This window comes from Xyrauchen texanus, chromosome 35 (genome assembly GCF_025860055.1).
Source record: "Xyrauchen texanus isolate HMW12.3.18 chromosome 35, RBS_HiC_50CHRs, whole genome shotgun sequence".
NCBI lineage: Eukaryota > Metazoa > Chordata > Actinopteri > Cypriniformes > Catostomidae > Xyrauchen > Xyrauchen texanus.
The window spans coordinates 24,778,564-24,796,131 of record NC_068310.1 but is presented as its reverse complement, the minus strand read 5'-3'; the positions used below and the strand labels follow the sequence as shown (position 1 = coordinate 24,796,131).

The 17,568-nt window shown below is 38.0% G+C and overlaps 1 protein-coding gene across 1 annotated transcript in view; it reads left to right on the top strand.

The window, feature by feature from the left end:
- Positions 1–616: 616 nt before the first annotated feature.
- Positions 617–17,568, top strand: part of stat6 (signal transducer and activator of transcription 6, interleukin-4 induced) — a 53,542-nt gene continuing 36,590 nt past the window's right edge. The window contains exon 1 of the mRNA XM_052105303.1: positions 617–756. The gene's annotated coding sequence lies outside the window, so the exon portion shown is untranslated. The remainder of the gene's footprint in view (positions 757–17,568) is intronic.

Here is a 17,568-nt window from a genome sequence, read left to right as displayed (position 1 = left end):
GGCCTCTGTCTCGAAATCTAGAGAGATTCCGTTTTTGCTGCATTTTAGGGTCTCACAGGCACAGCATCGATGCTGCCCAAAAAGCTGTCTCGGTAGGCATCTCGTCAGGTCTTGAAACGCAGCCAAAGAGAAGCTTAAGATATATTTGTTTCTGTTATGGACCAGCCCATTGGTGGTAGTTTTATTACAACAAAAGTTGAATTTGTCCCTCTCTGGTAGATCACTGATATTCAGCCCGGTTTTACTATAGTTTGGTAAATGTAGGCTACAGTATCAGATGTACTACAAGCAGTGCATCATTTTGCTCTTTAAAAGTGCTGTTACTTTAAGTAGACCAAACAGCGTGCCATTCATATAAAGATGTGCAATTTGATTTATTCTTAGGTGTTTAAAAATGTATTACTAGGCTCTGTAAAATTTAGAATAAGATATTAAAAAAATTAAACAATACAAGTTAATGTCCTAGGTGAACTGTGTATTCTTAGGTGTTTAAAGAATATGCTTGGAGTCTCTATCTTCAACTGTTCAATTGCAAACGTTTTGACATATGTAAGTTTCTGGTTATAGTCCTGTATTAAATCTGTTTTTCAGTAACGCTATAGAACTTCTCATACACCCGGTGGAAGAGCCGCGTCAGGGTGGCCAATAGGCAGCCGCTTCTGTCTGTTAAAAGTGAAAGTAGGTGGATAGAGAAAAAAACAAACGCACACGGAAGACGAAGACTTTTTCTCATGTGCTAAAGAGCTGGCGTAAAAGGTAAGTTTTGTTTTAATAATAGGGTTGCATTATTTGCGATATGTACAACGGGTCATGGGTTTGTCACTATTTGCGTTTGTTCATCGTTTAATACCCTTGTAAGGAAGAAATACGAGTTGTGCAATAGCGTAAACCATTTCCTAACGCATTGAGCTCTTATGTACACGAAAACGTCGCGAACTTCGCGAGCAAATCCCGTATTAAAGTGCTCTTGTGGCTGAAATCGCCACTTAATAAAAGTTTAATCTCAGTATAGTTTTGAAATGTACTTTAGCTATGCCGTTATGTTCCACAAACGACGCCGAAATGAAAACGGCACGATATTATTCTATTACCCCATGACAAAATGTATGCGAGATGTTGACTTTATGTTCTCTCATGCGAATTCTAATATTCTGTAAGTGTCTTGTATCTGTCCCTTGAGTGAATTAGAAATAGGTAAGGAGGAAGGCCTACTTGTATGGCTTAAACGCATAGCAAACAGTAAGTTGATATTTTATGGTGTGGTTATGCTGTTCTTGTACGAACATATAGTATCTGAGTTTATTAGTTTTTTATATGGTTTTTGTGTATCAAAAGTGACTAGATCCATTCCCGTCTACTTTCTGTTCCCCATAGGCTGTACTGTATGTAACATTGGTGTATTGCATTCTTTTGTGCTCTAGAGAAAGGCCTGTTCTTTATGGACCCTCCTTGGTGTTATTGTAACATTACTTGTGCAGATGTAACACCCCCATGCTGTTATTTTTCATAAATATTGTATGAATATCAATGGATGGTTTTGCTGTGGCCTTTCCATGTGTATTTAAAGGTTTGGTGATGTGTTTATTTGTTTTTGCTAAATGGGTTTAATATTGAGCAGATCAATATGTTTTTGTGCTGCCATATATTTATTTTCTTTGTGCAGTTCCATGTATGTTCTTAAAAAAAAAAAAAAATGACAACACATGTTTACCACTTGTGACCTGGTGGCGTGGGAGAAAAAAAGCAGAAAAGAAAGTGTGTGTTATCCACATCTTCCCCAATGTGGACTGAAGGAATAAAGCAATCCTTTTAAGTTTTAAGATTTTTGTGTGACTTGTTGCAGTATTATTTGCAACATTAATTTGAGGGGTGTAAAAATGGCTGATTTTGATAAGATAAGATCTGATGTTTGAGAGAATGGACAGGCAGTGTAGACAAAAATACTGCCGAGTTTGTTTACGTGTTTCAGTGATGTAGATTGATGCAGTCATCCATTATCAAAAGTGTTTCTCAATCCTTTCCTGGAGTACCACTAACACTGCACATTTCGGATGTCTCCTTTATCCAACACACCTGATTCTACTGATTAACTCATAAGTAGAATATTCCTGGATCTGAGTTGAGTGTGTCAAATAAGGGAGACATCCAAAATGTGTAGTGTTAGTGGTACTCTGGACAGGATTGAGAAACACTGCTCTAAAGTATGCTAACTTCACTCTGTTTCAGCACGAGACTGGTTTGGTGTGCAGACTGATCTCACAGAAAATTGGCAACAGAAGGTCGATTATTTTGTGTGCTGAAATCAATCAGTGCTTTCTGAATGTCTAAACTGCCCCCAGTGGCCGAAGCTGGAAGTTGTGCACATGAAATGTGCAACGGTACTGAGACACAAACTCCGTTCTTGCACCTACTCCATTGAATGTACGTTAGGTAAAAATGCTTCCAATTTTCTGAAACGTTTGAGTAGTTGTTACATTAATATACACCTAACCCAAACCCTTAAACAGTACTGAGAGCAAAACAGCACTCTTTCACTTCTGTGCAAATGTAGTATTTCATTTTCTGTAGTCATAGATCAAAAGGTATGTGATATCAAAGGCATGTTGCAGGCAACTTTGGGGGAATTAAAGGGATAGTTCACCCAAAAATAAAAATTCTCATCATTTACTCACCCTCATATCCCAGGTGTTAATGACTTTCTTTCTTCACTAGAACAAATTTGAAGAAAAATATCAGTAGGAAATGCAAGTGGATAGTGATCAGACTTTTGAAGCTCCAAAATTCACAGCCAATCAGCATAAACGTCATCGATATGACTGCAGTGGTTAAATTAATGTCTTCTAAATCGATCGCTTTTGGAGTGAAAAAAGATCAATATTTAAGTACTTTCAGTCCTCTTCATAGCAAGTAAATCACTCGCATATGCAACCTAATTTCACACTGTGTGACTAAATTATGTATTTTACGATTACAATTTTTCTCACCAGAGCTTGAATTGTGTAGTGATGAAGAAAATATTGAGCGGCGCAATCCTTTTCATTTCATGTCTCTTTTAAAACCCTTTCTGGTATTTACAGTCATTTGGTGATCAAACAAACATATATTGAGGAAAATTTCATATTTCTGCTTACTAGATTCTGTGTGTCTATAATGTAGCCTGTAATTTAACTATGTATCACTGAGATTATTGGGTTGTTGTGAGAGATTAAGGCAATGTTATCAAAAGGGCTGGGTGATAAAACAATCTTGAGAGAGATTTCCTTGATATTGATGATACATTTTTTATTATTTTCTTTACTTTGCCTATGTTCTACATCTAGACCAGGGTTGTTCATTACATCAGTCGCCATTGCAAGACAACACTGGTTGGTTGATCTAGATAAAATATAAAAGATTGACTTTGTATTTCCTGACATCTTTAGCTGCGTGCTGTTTGATTGACAGGTGAGTAATGTTTGTGCGCTAATGTGGGTACGCGCCTAAATGGTCAAATGTCACACTTTATAATTCCGCCAATGCCCATCTTGGTGAGGTTTTAATGTAAACTCAGTCAGTTTGGTCTAAAGTGAATGTAAACAGTGGGGCAAAAGCGTATTTGCATCAAAATGGCGGACTTGAAGTGTACGTGCAACAGAATAGAGTACTGTCGGCTATGTCAAATAAAGGCTACTAATCAAACAACATTGACAAGGAAACGAGAAAACCACTTACTACTTTTTTCCAAATAACTTCAGTAGCTTTAAAAGTATTAATGTAATAGAATAAAACCGTTACATTTTTAATAATATTGTTAGTTTTTTTATAATAGGGCCTACTGACCCCTGATGTAGAGAGTGTGTTAATTTATATAGCCTAATAAATTACCAGGAAAGTAGAGATGATGAAATAATTTATAATTATGCTTAACCTTTATCAAGTTTTTTTTCTAATGCCTGATAGAAAAGTATCGACCTTTTGTAGAGCAGAATAGTTCGACCAGTCACAAACTTTAGAAAATTGTGCATCATGCATTAGAATGAGAACACAACTATTTCTGGGCTTAAAATATACAAAAACTAAATCAGTGTGGAACATTGTATCTCAAAAGGAGGAATTCACACAAAAGTTATAATTATCTCATTATTTACTCACCCGCATGCCATCCCAGCCAGATGTCTATGACTTACTTTCTTCTGCTAAACACAAATTAAGATTTTTGGAAGAATATTTCAGCTCTGTAGGTCCACACCAGAGTTTCCGCTAGAAAAAAATGGTGCCGGTCAGAGGTTTCGTTTTACGGACATTTTGATGATATGCCGGTCAAAAATATCGCCTCTTAATTAGTCAAGTTGAGGAAAACTGGAGGCAGTCTATGTAACTTAAAAAATGACATAATCAGGCCGTATAGAATGCAACATATTATTATTAGCTTAACTTTCAAATAGACGAAAAAAAATATACATGAACGTCCGATTGGCGTCAATCAACGCCAATTGTTTTTTACTGTGGTTTCACACACATTCACTTTTTGAAACATTGAGGCACGGATGTACCTAATACAAATAAATAAAACATCTCCAGTTAACTAGCAGATCATTCATTTAGTCCGTTATTAAATAAGAGATCTAGCGCTAAAATCTGTTGTTTTTGAAATCAAGCTTAGCGCTCGTGTCCGCTGCTATCAGTTGCATGGACGACGCGCTGCGCGAGTTGCGCAATCTTCACTAGGACGCTGCGTTTCAATCTATCGCCGTTGCGGAGACTCTCTATTAATTCCGGTGAAATCACAAAATAAAATGCACACAAACGTGTCCCTGCTTGATATAGACTGTAACCATGCACTGATGAACATTGGCTATTCAGTTTTGATGATAGAGAAAAAAACTGCACGAATGCGCGGATTAGAAGCACTGATCTATCTATAATGAGATGTTCCTGATTCACCATCGTCTGGCCTCTGAAAAAGCTTTTAAAGCTAGTCTGCCTGGGCCTGGCCATATTTGAAACGTCTCACTCAATCGCTCGTTGTTTAGATATTGCAGCCGTTTTAGGCGTGCGCTTTATTTGAAATGCAGCATGCGATGTTGTTTCATAACTTTCAAACGATAGAGCCTGTTCCTTTATAACATAGCAAGAGATCGGTGTATTTTTGCTTTATACATTTTAGGCTTATTCTCAAATTCAGATTGTGTTAGGGGGACGGGATTATTAGGCAATTTTAATCGGACAATTTGACCGGAGAGATTTAATTTTGTCGGACATTTAATTTTTTTACCGGCCAATGTCCGGTAATTACCGGACAACGGAAACCCTGGTCCACACAAAACAAGTGAATGGATGCCAAAATGTTGATGCTCCAAAAAGCACACAAAGCCAGCAATTTATCCATATGACTCCAGTGGTTCAATCCATGTCTTCAGAATTGATATGTTAGGTGTGTGTTAGAAAAACATCAATATTGAATTTTTTTTTTGCTAGAAATGATTCTCCCTGCCGAGTAGATGGCAATATGCATGAAGAATGTGAATCATCAAATACAAAAGGTTAAAGTGGAGATTGACTGAGCAGGTAGGAGAATTTATAGTAAAAATTGACTTAAATATTGATCTGTTTCTCACCCAACCTATCATATCTCTTCTGAAGACATGGATTGAACCACTGGAGTCACATGGATTAGGCTACTTTTATGCTGACTTGATATTTAGAGCTTCAAACATTTTAGCACCCATTCACTTCCTCTTCCAAAATAGCTGAGATATTCTTCTTAAAATCTCAATTTGTGTTCTGTTGAAGAAAGAAAGTCAGACACATCTGGGATGGCATAAACGACTAAATGATGAGAGAACTTTCATTTTTGTGTGAATTATTCCTTTGAAGCCTGATGTGGCCCCTGTACCGGACATGACACACCAAGTGACCCTGCTTTTTTTAGTGTTTTTTTTTTTTTTTTTTTTTTGCAGTCCTTGTTTTGAACATGTTTTATGCACAACAGTAACTCTCTGTCGACATTAAGGGGAATTTAGACATTACACATAAACTGATTTTAATGTAATCGTTTCATACGTTATGATATAAAATGGGAATCATTGTATTTAAAATAACTTTTTCATCTTTTAATTTCCGTAATCATGTCTCCCTTTTAATTTTTTTTTTCCATCAGATTCATTTAGTTTTTACAGTATCATAGATAAGTGATTTATTTTAAAAGTCAGTTACAAACACCTATACCAATTCTCTTATTCTTTCTGGCAAACATAAACTGGAATGTAAATTATGGTATGTGTGCTACATTTTTAAATTGCAGCATAGAGTTGTTATTATAAAGGGGCATAGCTTTCATACAGTACTTAATACTCCAAGGGATCTCAAGATGTGTTTAATGATTGAGTATTAAACTATTTTTAACTTGACACAGTGACCTAAACATTTTATATTTATGACGCAACACACCCAAGACGCTACACAAGCATGCCTGATTAGGTGTAAATTGACGTGCCCTTAAACAAGCCCTCATAAGAAATCACAAACTGATTGACAAATTCACTTGTGAAATTCTAAAGCCGCTTTTTGTATTGCCTTATCAATGATTAACTCTTCTGCTACAGGAATGTAAAGCATTTTAATTATCTGAATATTTATTTATTCAGATAATTATATATATATATATATATATATATATAAATTTTTAAACATTTAAAGATATGTATAATTATATATTGATATAAATATGTATAATCTTTATATATTGAGTTATTGTTATATGAGGGGCTTTCTCAGCAAATAATTGTATGATTAATTAATCAGGTGACCATGTAATTAATTAGATAAAAATTTTTAATCGATTGACAGCCCTAGTTTTTAAGTCTTTTAGCCCTGCATCACACTATCTTTGAATGAACACAAATTCAATTATACAAATGTATGAAACTATGGAGCCAAAAATACAACAAAACAATTTGAATTAGAATTGTGTAAATTTGAATTATAGACTTTTGAATTTGAATTATAAGTGTGATTTTGCCAAATATAATATTATGCTGTATTTTAAATAGGTTTGAATTTGAATTTTTTAAACTCCAATCCTGGACATTTCATATTTAATCAAATTGAATAGTTTTTGTTTATGGCACAATTCTATAAATATGTATTTTCAAACAGCATATTTTTGGTTCTGAATTCTTACACTGTAAATATTCCGTTTAAAAAAATACAGCTTCAAGTTTTCATGATGAAGAAATTTAGAACACCAAATTCAATATTCAAGATTGCAGAAATTCAGATCTACAGAAAGGGGGTCAGAGATCAAGCTTCCATGTTCCACAGGGAAGAGTAGAGGGTCTCGGAAAAGTCGAACAGAGCATTTTGGCCAATTACAGGTCGAGGTGCAACAATTCTCTTATCATTATCACTAATTCATCATATTCAAGTTGGATGTTATTTCAAACACTTGTTGGTGTTTGTAAGTGTGTTTTGATTGATGTTCATGTCTTGAGCTCAAAACGCACTTACAAACACCAACAAGTGTTTGAAATAACAGCCGACTTGGATCTGATGTGGATTCCGATCACAGAATGAAGCAGAATTATTGAGTTATATGTGATGCTTACTCTTTAAGCATGAATTTCTGCAATCTTGAGTATTGAATTTGGTGTTCTGAATTTCTTCTTCATCTTGAAAACTTGAAGCTGTATTTTTTAAAACGGAATATTTACAGTGTAAGAATTCGGAACCAAAAATGTGCTGTTTGAAAATACATTTTTATAAAATTGTGCCATTAAAAAAAAAACTGTTCAATTTGGTTAAATATGAAATGTCCAGGATTGGAGTTAAAAAAAATCTAATTCAAACTTAATTAAAATAAAATGTAATATTACATTTGGCAAAATCACACTTCTAATTCAAATTCAAAAGTCTATAATTCAAATTTATACTTCTAATTCAAATTATTTTGTCGTATTTCTGGCTCCATTTGAAACAATGTTTAATATAACCTTCTTTCAAATAACAAAGGTTCTTTTTGTGAAGAGCCTTTTTAGCCTGCTATACACCTGCTATACAGCAGAATCTTTCACTAAATCACAGGCCAGACAGTAAAATACTCCCACACCACCGACAGTTTCTCCAAACCACACTTGCGCACGGCATCCGTTGCCCTCTTACATCATGCCAGAGTCGTGTCCAGCCAGTGGCTGTGGGTGATATTATAGTTCCACCTGTTGGATCTTCTCCGAAACTGCAGCTGGGTAGGCAACTGCTGTCCAAGTCGACCGTAAATAAACAAGACATATAAACCGATAAACATCGGCCACTGCCATCAGTGAATGACATTGTATTTGCAGATAGGCCAATGTCAGTCAACAAGGCGAATATCGGCCGATGCCGATACATCGGTGAATCCCTACTCAATACTCACTACTCATGAGTACTTTTAAATGAGCTACTCTTTTACTCTTACTTGTAGTTTTTAGGACAGGTACTTTTACTCTAATCAAAAAATTTTTTTAAGAAGTAACAGTACTTTTACTTGAGTATTATTTTTCATTACGCTTTCCACCCCTGCTTATTGCTGGTTGATCTGTGTCTGTATAAGGTTTTAATGCTAGAGTTTATTTCAAATATTGGATATGTGCATTTTGTATTTTATCTCCATGAAATTGCTCTTCTGTTGTGTCTTTTGCTGCGTGTAATAATTATTAATGTATGAATCAAATAACGGCTATATATTTCTCTATTCCTCTGTGACATGTGACAGAGTACAACATTAGTATGTCACACCACATTAATGATCATATCTGCAAAATCGTTGACCTCTAGTTAGTACACTATACTATACCACTAATACATTTAAAGTTAACTGTGCCTTTTAAACAGCTTGGAAAATTCCAGAAAATGATGTTGAGCCTTTAGACAAATAGCCAATTATCCTTTATACCCGTATGTCCGGGGGCGGGACATGCAAATTCTGTCTGCCAACTTCTCATTGGCCTTTTTTCATAGTTCAGAGGTACCGTAATTTCCGGACTATAAGCCGCAACTTTTTTCCCACGCTTTGAACCTCGCGGCTTAAACAATGACGCGGCTAATATATGGATTTTTCCCGCTTTCAAATTTTATTTAAAAAAAATAAATAAAACATTCTGTGACGTGCTCAGTTTTTTGGCGGCATGAAGCTTTCATTAGACCAATGAAATTGCCAAACGGGTTAAGGTCAAACAACTTTTTTGTTTGCTGTTTCGATTAAATCGAGCGCGCTCAAACTTCCCATCATTCTGATTACGGTAGTCATTTTGTCACCCTCAAGACACGGAGAAATGCATATGATGCAGCTTTCACGTTGAAGGCGATTGATCTGGCTGTTGGAAAAGGAAATAGAGCTGCTGCACGGGAGACGTTGGAAACAGCAGCGTGATGAATTGACTCAGTGCAAAAAGACAAATAAAGCTGAGGCTATTCAACTCCGACACCGAAGGAGATGACTTCAGTGGTTTCATGTGCACAAGAGGAGGAAGATAGTGACCAATGACTTTCTTGCTAGGCTACTGTTTACTGCTAATTTTTTATTTTTTGTTACAAGCCGTGTGTGGCAGCGGGGGCGTGGTCAAGCGCCCGTCCGGGTGAGAAAAGCGGTAAGGGCACCTGAGCTAATGTCTAACACCTGTGTCTAATTTCAGTAAGCGTGGGGAGAGCGGCATAAAAAGGCAGCAGAGAGAGTGTGAGAGAGTGAGTGAGTGACAGACAGACACACGTCAGTCTAGTGTTGGCGCATAGAAGACCAAGAATTGAGAAACTTTATAAAATTGATTGTAAACATTGCTGTGGCCATTAAAAGCCTTACCTGGAATGTCAAGTGCCCTGCTTCATGTGTCCTTCTTGGGAAAACTGTCACACTGGCACCAGTGTGACAGTTTTCAGCACTTGATGTAAGCGCCCTTACCGCTTTTCTCTCCCGGACGGGCGCTTGACCACGCCCCCACTGCCACACCATGTTTCGTTAAAGCCTATCTATTTGTGTTACAAGCCGTGTTTCGTTAAAGCCTGTGTAAAGTTCATTTGTTTCAATGTACCGGTAGGCACCTGCGGCTTATAGACAGATGCGGCTTATTTATGTTCAAAATAATATTTTTTTTAAATTCAGTGGGTGCGGCTTATATTCAGGTGCGCTCAATAGTCCGGAAATTACGGTATATTTGGCACTCAAGAGAGACCCCTAGTGTCGCTTCTTCGACACACGTCAAAGTGAGCGACAGACGGGGAACCGCAGTTGGAGATGGAGAGGGGCTGTCCTGATTTAAAATAAGCTTTTTTTTTTTGAAATTCCGATTCCAATGTCTGAATATTCTTAGGAATGAAAAGTTAATTGCTCTTTGAAAGAGTGTACTTGAATCATAATGCTATTATATTATCATTATATCATTGGTATAAAATTGTCTTAACATTACAATAATATCGTAACGCATTATTTCTGAGACTATATATCGTCCAACAAAATTGGTTATCGTGACAGGCCTATTTGCGTGGGGTTGTTTGGACCAACGTGCGCGTGTCACTGTCGTGCTCTCTCCGGTGATGTCGTCATTGTTCTGTCAACTGGTCAGGTTGGGTTTTGTCTTACAAGGACCATGACTTCTTCATCCCCTGTCTGTCTTGTGTTTCATATTCATGTTTTGTGTGGGCCAAGTTTCTGGTGGTGGGTTATCACTGTGCATGATTTGCCCTCCGGTGATGTCATGGTCATGGCATCTTGCCGGGGTGTGTGTTCGCCTGTGGAGGACTGTGGCATCATCTTCCCTTGTCTGTTTTGTCAAAGCGTGTTTACATTTTGCCCTTACATTACATTGTGTTTCAGGTGTCGCTGGCATGCTGAATCAGAATTTCCATGGGAACTGATCAGCTTTCATGGGAAAGCTGATCATTACAAACTTCAGCTGCTAGCGACACCTGCCTCTTGTTTGTTTTTTTTATTTAAACCCCCGCGTGTCACGTCGGAGGTCAGATCATTGTGACTTTTTCTGTCGTGTTTGCCACTGTGTGTTTGCATGATGCTGTTTGTTTAACTGTGCTCTCTTGTACAGTTGGAGCTGGTGGCAGTAGTTTCAGAAGTGGAGTTCCTTCTGTGCTTGTTGTCCGCCGTCCTCGCCAGTTTGGTGCCCAGTTCATGTGGAGGAGAATTCCTCGTATCTCTGCCTATATAGAAATATATAAAGTCTGATATTAATTAAGAATGGGGTTATTTATGAGAAGATGTCCTTGTCCTGGATCCAGCTCTATGCCATGCCTTGTCAAAGTTCAGAGAGATGATAAATATAATTAAAACTTAATAAATTCCTTGCTATATTCCAAAAGACTTGTTTAGGATTATTATGATGATGACAAATTGTTAGGCTATACATCCATTACCCTTTAATTTAACAGTGATAAAAGTATATTTGCTGTGCTGTTGCAGTAATTTATATGGCTGCACAGTGGCTAGCTGTAATTCCCCCCCCCCCTTTTTTTCCCCCTGTTAATTCATATAACTGACGTAGTCAGAAGCCATAAAGCCACTACATTTATGATGCCATTCTTTATCTCATAAAGGTGTAATAGTATGTTTGGATTGTTCTGTGTGCTACATAAATAAGCACAAGTCTTTTACCAAACCAGTTTTTCCTGCAGTGCTTGTAGTGTCCACAAACTGAAATGTAACACTTAAGTCAGGACTGTGTGCTTACATTGAATTAGTTGGTGCTGTCACATAGTTTGTAATACATGTCATGGGGTAATAGGTTTATTCAGTATGACCTGGAATGTACAGAGGTCCTTGCACCCTATATCCTCGCCAAATGTGAACAGATATCATCATCTGTCAGTAAGGCCTGAAACGATTAGTCAACGTTATCGGCAACGTTGACAATAAAAAAGTCGTCAAATATTTTCGTTGCAGAATAGTCGTTTGATTTCATTTAATGTTACATGAGATCACATTAAACTCTAATGACGAGAGGGCAGCACTGCAGTTCGTGCCTGACCGAAGAGAAGAATAATTACACAGTCTAAACTTTCACAGCATCAGGTGATGTAGATCGCGAAGTATGAGGGAATTATAATGCAAAAATACAAAAGTAAATACAGAAGCACTCTCGTTGTGGAATAAGTGGAAATATTCATGTCGGGCGTCTTTTAAAGGAAACACAGGTGTAGGGTTGCAGCGGTATACCGGTTTCACGGTATACCACGGTTTGAAAATTGACATTTATTATACCATGTACATTTGCTTATCTACGGTATTGAGAAAAAAATGCAACCGGACGGAGAATCTCACATAGGCGTGCGCATCTCCTTTCCTCCTTGTTTGCCTGTCAGACGTGTCAACTTGCGACACACACACATGCAGCCGAGAAAATGTCAGAGAGAAGCGAGAGGAGGGGGTCGGACATGAGTGTGTGTGAGTTTAAAGCAGTGTTTCTCAACTGGTCTAAATGGACTGGGTCGTGGACAGCAGGGAAAGAACAGTGCCATGGTTTTCCCATTGAAGATATTTTGGCGGCCACCCAAGTGATGGACTATTGAGGACTGCCGAGGCAGATTTAATGATAATCTCGCTAACAGCTAAAACACACATGGGCAATTTACGGCTCGCGGGCTGGATCAGGCCCTCCACATGGTTTAATGTGGCCTCATTTATCGTAAAAGGTTTTTGTTTTTTTCGTTTGATATTTCAGTTAACTTGCATTGGGACGTCACGCATCTCCACAAGCATTTAACATTCTCAGGGTTGCCAGATAAGAGACGCAACACCCCCAGTTTGAGATTTATACTTGCGCAAATTGGAATTATTCTGCCTAATCTTATACTTTTTTGTGCAATCTGGCAACCATGCACACGAATGCACTTTTTCTGTCTCTCGCTTTCCCCTTTGAACAAACTTAACGATCCGTAGTGCAATATTCTGCTCAAGGAAAAGTGTCATACGGCTAATCTGTGTCCATTCTTGAGGCTGCTTGTGATGTGTGGTGCTACTAATTTTGCAGGTAAACCTTCTCAGTGATTAAATTACTATAAAAGTAGATCTCGGCATCATTGACATGCGAGCAAAAGCAAGCCAGAAATACACAGATACACTTTAGAAAATTGAGTACACAACGATTTCTGGGCTTAAAAGATACAAAAACCAAATCAATGCAGAACATTGTATCTCAACAGTAATACAATGTGGCCCCCTTTGCACTGCTTAAACCCGATGTGGCCCCTTTACCAAAATAGTTAAAAAATATTAATAATTACAAACCATCACCTTTACAAATGTTTTTCAGGATTTTACATGAATAAAAGTAACGGTTATATTTTGACAAAATGTTATAGTTTCAAATTAAATAATCTAAAGGTAGAATCCATTAGACCTCATTTTATATCAACAGTGGCAGTTGTAGTTAAAGTTTCAAGATGTATGAAAAATAAATACTAGCTGAAACACATGCATTAATTTATTATTATTATTATTATTACTATTATTTAAGACTAGCACACTGACCTAACCATGGTAATGAGGAGCCTTTCCTTCTGTGTAATATGTGTATAAATATTTAATATTAGTTAACAAACGGGATAATAATGGGCTCATATAAGTAAATATGTTCTTACATTTTTAAAAGGGGAAGAGAAAACTTCCTGTAGATTTTGACATCAACAACAAAAATAATGACACTTGATGCATGTCCTTGTACTTGAAAACCATGAACAAAGCTATGCAACATAAAAGGAAATGCAACCCAGGATACATTAAATACAGGTTATGTTTAATCTATGGCAGGTCGACACTTGATTTCTAATGTAAAAGCTGTCCTGAAGCAAAACCAGTTGAGAAGCACTGAGATAAAGGTACAGACAGGAGCCGTATATGTTAACTGTTAATAATAATAATAATAATAATAGGACATTACTTCAAAAGCTCACACAGCTGATGTTATTTTTCATTTAGTAGTTAATTTAACATGCTATTATAACATGTAAACTAACATGCTATTGTATTTATTATAAATCTGTTAGCCTTCTTATTCTTTCTATTTATTTTCAAAAGGGAGACTTTTTTTAAACATACTTCAATAAAGTAAATGGTTTCAAGTTTCAATTATAATAAAGTGTTTGCTCAAAAATAAATAAATAACCCTTCTGTTTTCACTGATAATAGTAATTGTGTAATACCATATACCGTGATATTTTCTGAGACCGTTATCATATCGTGAAAATCTCATCCTGTTGCAACCCTATGCTCATCCCTCGAGCACACTCACTTAATTAAGCTAGATTATAACGTGATTGCTCATGACTTATTGAATCATAATATGTCACTGTGCATTTCTTATCGTGAAGAAAATTGTCAATCCAGCTTTATAAATAAATGAGAGTTTGTTTTTCTGTGTGTTAAAGATGGATTGAAGTGAACAGAAAGGTGAGAGAGGATAGTCTTTGCCCTGTTGTACACTGTAACAAAATATTGTTATCTGAGAATGTTGAATATAATATTAAAAATACAAATATTTTAAAATGTCTAAAAATCCTTTAATGCATTCATCTGAGAAGCAGCATATAAGATATTTAGACTTGCTTTTAGAGAATAGATCTTGAATATAAGTATATTTTATCTTAACTACACTCGAAGAAGTATAACCAAGTGAAAAGGTACACTTATACAAAATAAACTTAAGATACATTCTCTTAAAGCAAGTTTTTTTTTAAAGGATTTTTAGACCATTTTAAATGGAAAACGTGACAAAAACACTCCATAATAGGATTTGTTTTTTTTTTTTGCAGTGAATTTCTTTACTGAATTAAACTTAATAAAACTTATTTCTTTCCCTTTAATTCAGTTCAGGAAATTTTAAAATAAGATTTTGGTCTCTTTATTGTTAGTAAGCATGTTTAATACAACCTTTTAGTCGGGACACAAGCTGAATAATTGGTTAAGAGCTAACGATTAATAATTTCAATAATCGCTGAATAGTCTAATAATCGTTCTAATAGTCGTTAGATTAACTGATTATCAAATTGATTATCGTTAGTTGCAGCCCTACTGTCAGATGGGATGTCTGCAAAGAGGTGTGGTAATTTTAACCTGTGCTAACCTAACCCTAACACTATCCTTTTGTCAAACTACAAATAACAAATTTGCTTTTGTACTGCAAATACAAGTAGACACATGTCTGCTTGGAAGTATGGAATGGAGTAGACTGAAAAAAAAGGAAAGACTGAGGAAGTGTTAATTAGAAGTGCCCTTACCCCTGACAGATAAATTCCCAAACTACTTGTCACGTTGACATTAATGACACCATGTTGATTACCACAAAAAGTACTTTCAAACCATCCCTCATTTATTAAAAATATCAAAAATTTAGGTTGCAGTAACGCACTTACAATGGAAGTAAATAGAGCCAGTCCATTAACTTTTATATTATATTTTAAAACCTTAATAAATATTATAAAATATAAACGTATAACATTACTAAATATTTACTTTTTTTATGTATCGCCACAAAATGTAAACATTATATGTGTTAATAGGATTTTAGTGTGATGAAATCATGTATTTACCAAGGTTACGGCATTTACCAGATTACAGGGTTTACCGTGTATTTTCTGTAAAAGTGTTAATTTTCTCTAAAAGAGCAAATACACAGCTGGCGCTGAACGTCCTTTTCAGGACGCGTCTTTTATAATGATGCCCTTCCGTCCCTGAATAGTTTGTGGATGCGGTCGATTTCTCTACATTCCTGATGGTCACAGACGCTGCCGGGTAGATCCCCACGAACCACCTCTGGCACGCTCGTTGACTTCCATCCAAGCTTAAGGTGAGAGCGGCTCACCTCACGGCCAGTCTGCTTACTCCCTCGAGCCCCCCGAGCTGGATGATGAGTTTGCCGCTCATCGCCGCCTTCGAGCTGGCATGCCCAGTCTAAGGCTGACACCCAGATGGCCGACTTGTTTGCCCGGGCCGCCGTCAGTGTGGGGCAGGTCTGGAACACTCCGTCCTCCCCACAGCCTTCACAGCTAGATGTTTGGTTCCTCGGGTCCGGGTGCCACACTCAGCCACGCCCCCCCAGCAGTCCCGGTACCCCAGACGTGGACCTCTCACCTCCGGATCCACAACTGCTGCCCCCCAGCCGGCCGGTTCTGACGACTCAAGAGGACACCTACACTGAACTTCCTCCTCAGTCACTAACCCACCCCTGTCGTGTGTGTGGAGCAAGTGCTTGAGTCTTCTCTCAGCACTAAAGCCTCAGGACGCGCTTTTTGCCTTGACCAGGTACGTCAAAAATGATCGTCCATTTAATGCCTCACACGGAGCTTGGATGCGTGGCTCTCACTTCCCAAACCGTCGCACTGATAGGCCAGGACCATCCACTCGGCTACATGATTCAGTTGCCAGGCCCCTGCCCCCTTTCGCCAGCATCCGCTTTCCCTCGGTGCACGCAAAGACGCCAACACCCTGCGTGTGGAGATCGTGACCCTTTTACTCAAAGATGCAATAGAGCTGGTCCCTCCAGTCGAGATGAAGGGTTTCTACAGCCATTACTTCATCCTACCCAAGAAAGGCGGCGGCTTAAGACCGATCTTGGACTTGCACGTTTTCAACACATTCTAACTTGCGTCCGGCATCAATATTGGTTCGCTGTGGTAGACCTGAAGGACGCGTACTTCCACGTCTCTATCTTGCCTCGACACCGACCCTTCCTATGGTTAGCTTTCGACAGCCAGGCATATCAGTACAAGGTCCTCCCCTCCGGCTGTCCCCCTCCACCTCAAAGGTTTATTAAGGCGCCACCACGACGCAGTGGATGTTAAGTCCATAAGGAAGCACTATCTTATTATCAGGTTCCTTAGAGGCGCCCGGAGATTAAACCCTCCCAGGCAATGCTTGTTCTCCTCATGGGATCTCTCTCGTGATCCTTTCAGGCCTTCAGAGACTCCCCTTCGAGCCGCTAGAATCAGTTGAGCTTAGAGCCCTCTCCTTGAAGACGGCCCTCCTAATCGCGCTCGCTTCCATCAAGAGGGTTGGGGACCTGCAAGCGTTCTCTGTCAGCAACACCTACATGGAGTTCGGTCCGGTAGACACCCAGGTCATCCTAAGACCGCGACTGGGCTCAAGGTTCCTACGACCCCCTTCGTAGGATGGTTAGATTTATGTGCCACGGCCACGACGCTAAAACGAGCCACTGCTGTAGCTGGACCTTATTCTCGGCTCCTCAGTGCAAAACCTGAATGGACAGACGCATGATTCCCTCCTTTTATACCCGTATGTCCGGGGGAGGGACATGCATATTCTGTCTGCCAATTTCACATTGACCTTTTCTCAAGTTCAGAGGTAACTGATGCCTTCAAAGAAGTCCCCTAGTGTCGCTTCATTCGGCACAACGCTCTCGTTCCTTCCATCACGTTTGTTAGCGATTTTATCACACTAAAATCAGGTTAACACATAAGCCTATAATTTTTATGTCTTAGGGCTATACTTTTGAAACGATGTTTATTTTAATGTACTGGCCCCATTCACTTCCATTGTAAGTACTGTAAGTATAAACAAGGGATGAGTCAAAATTATTTCTATGGTAATCATTT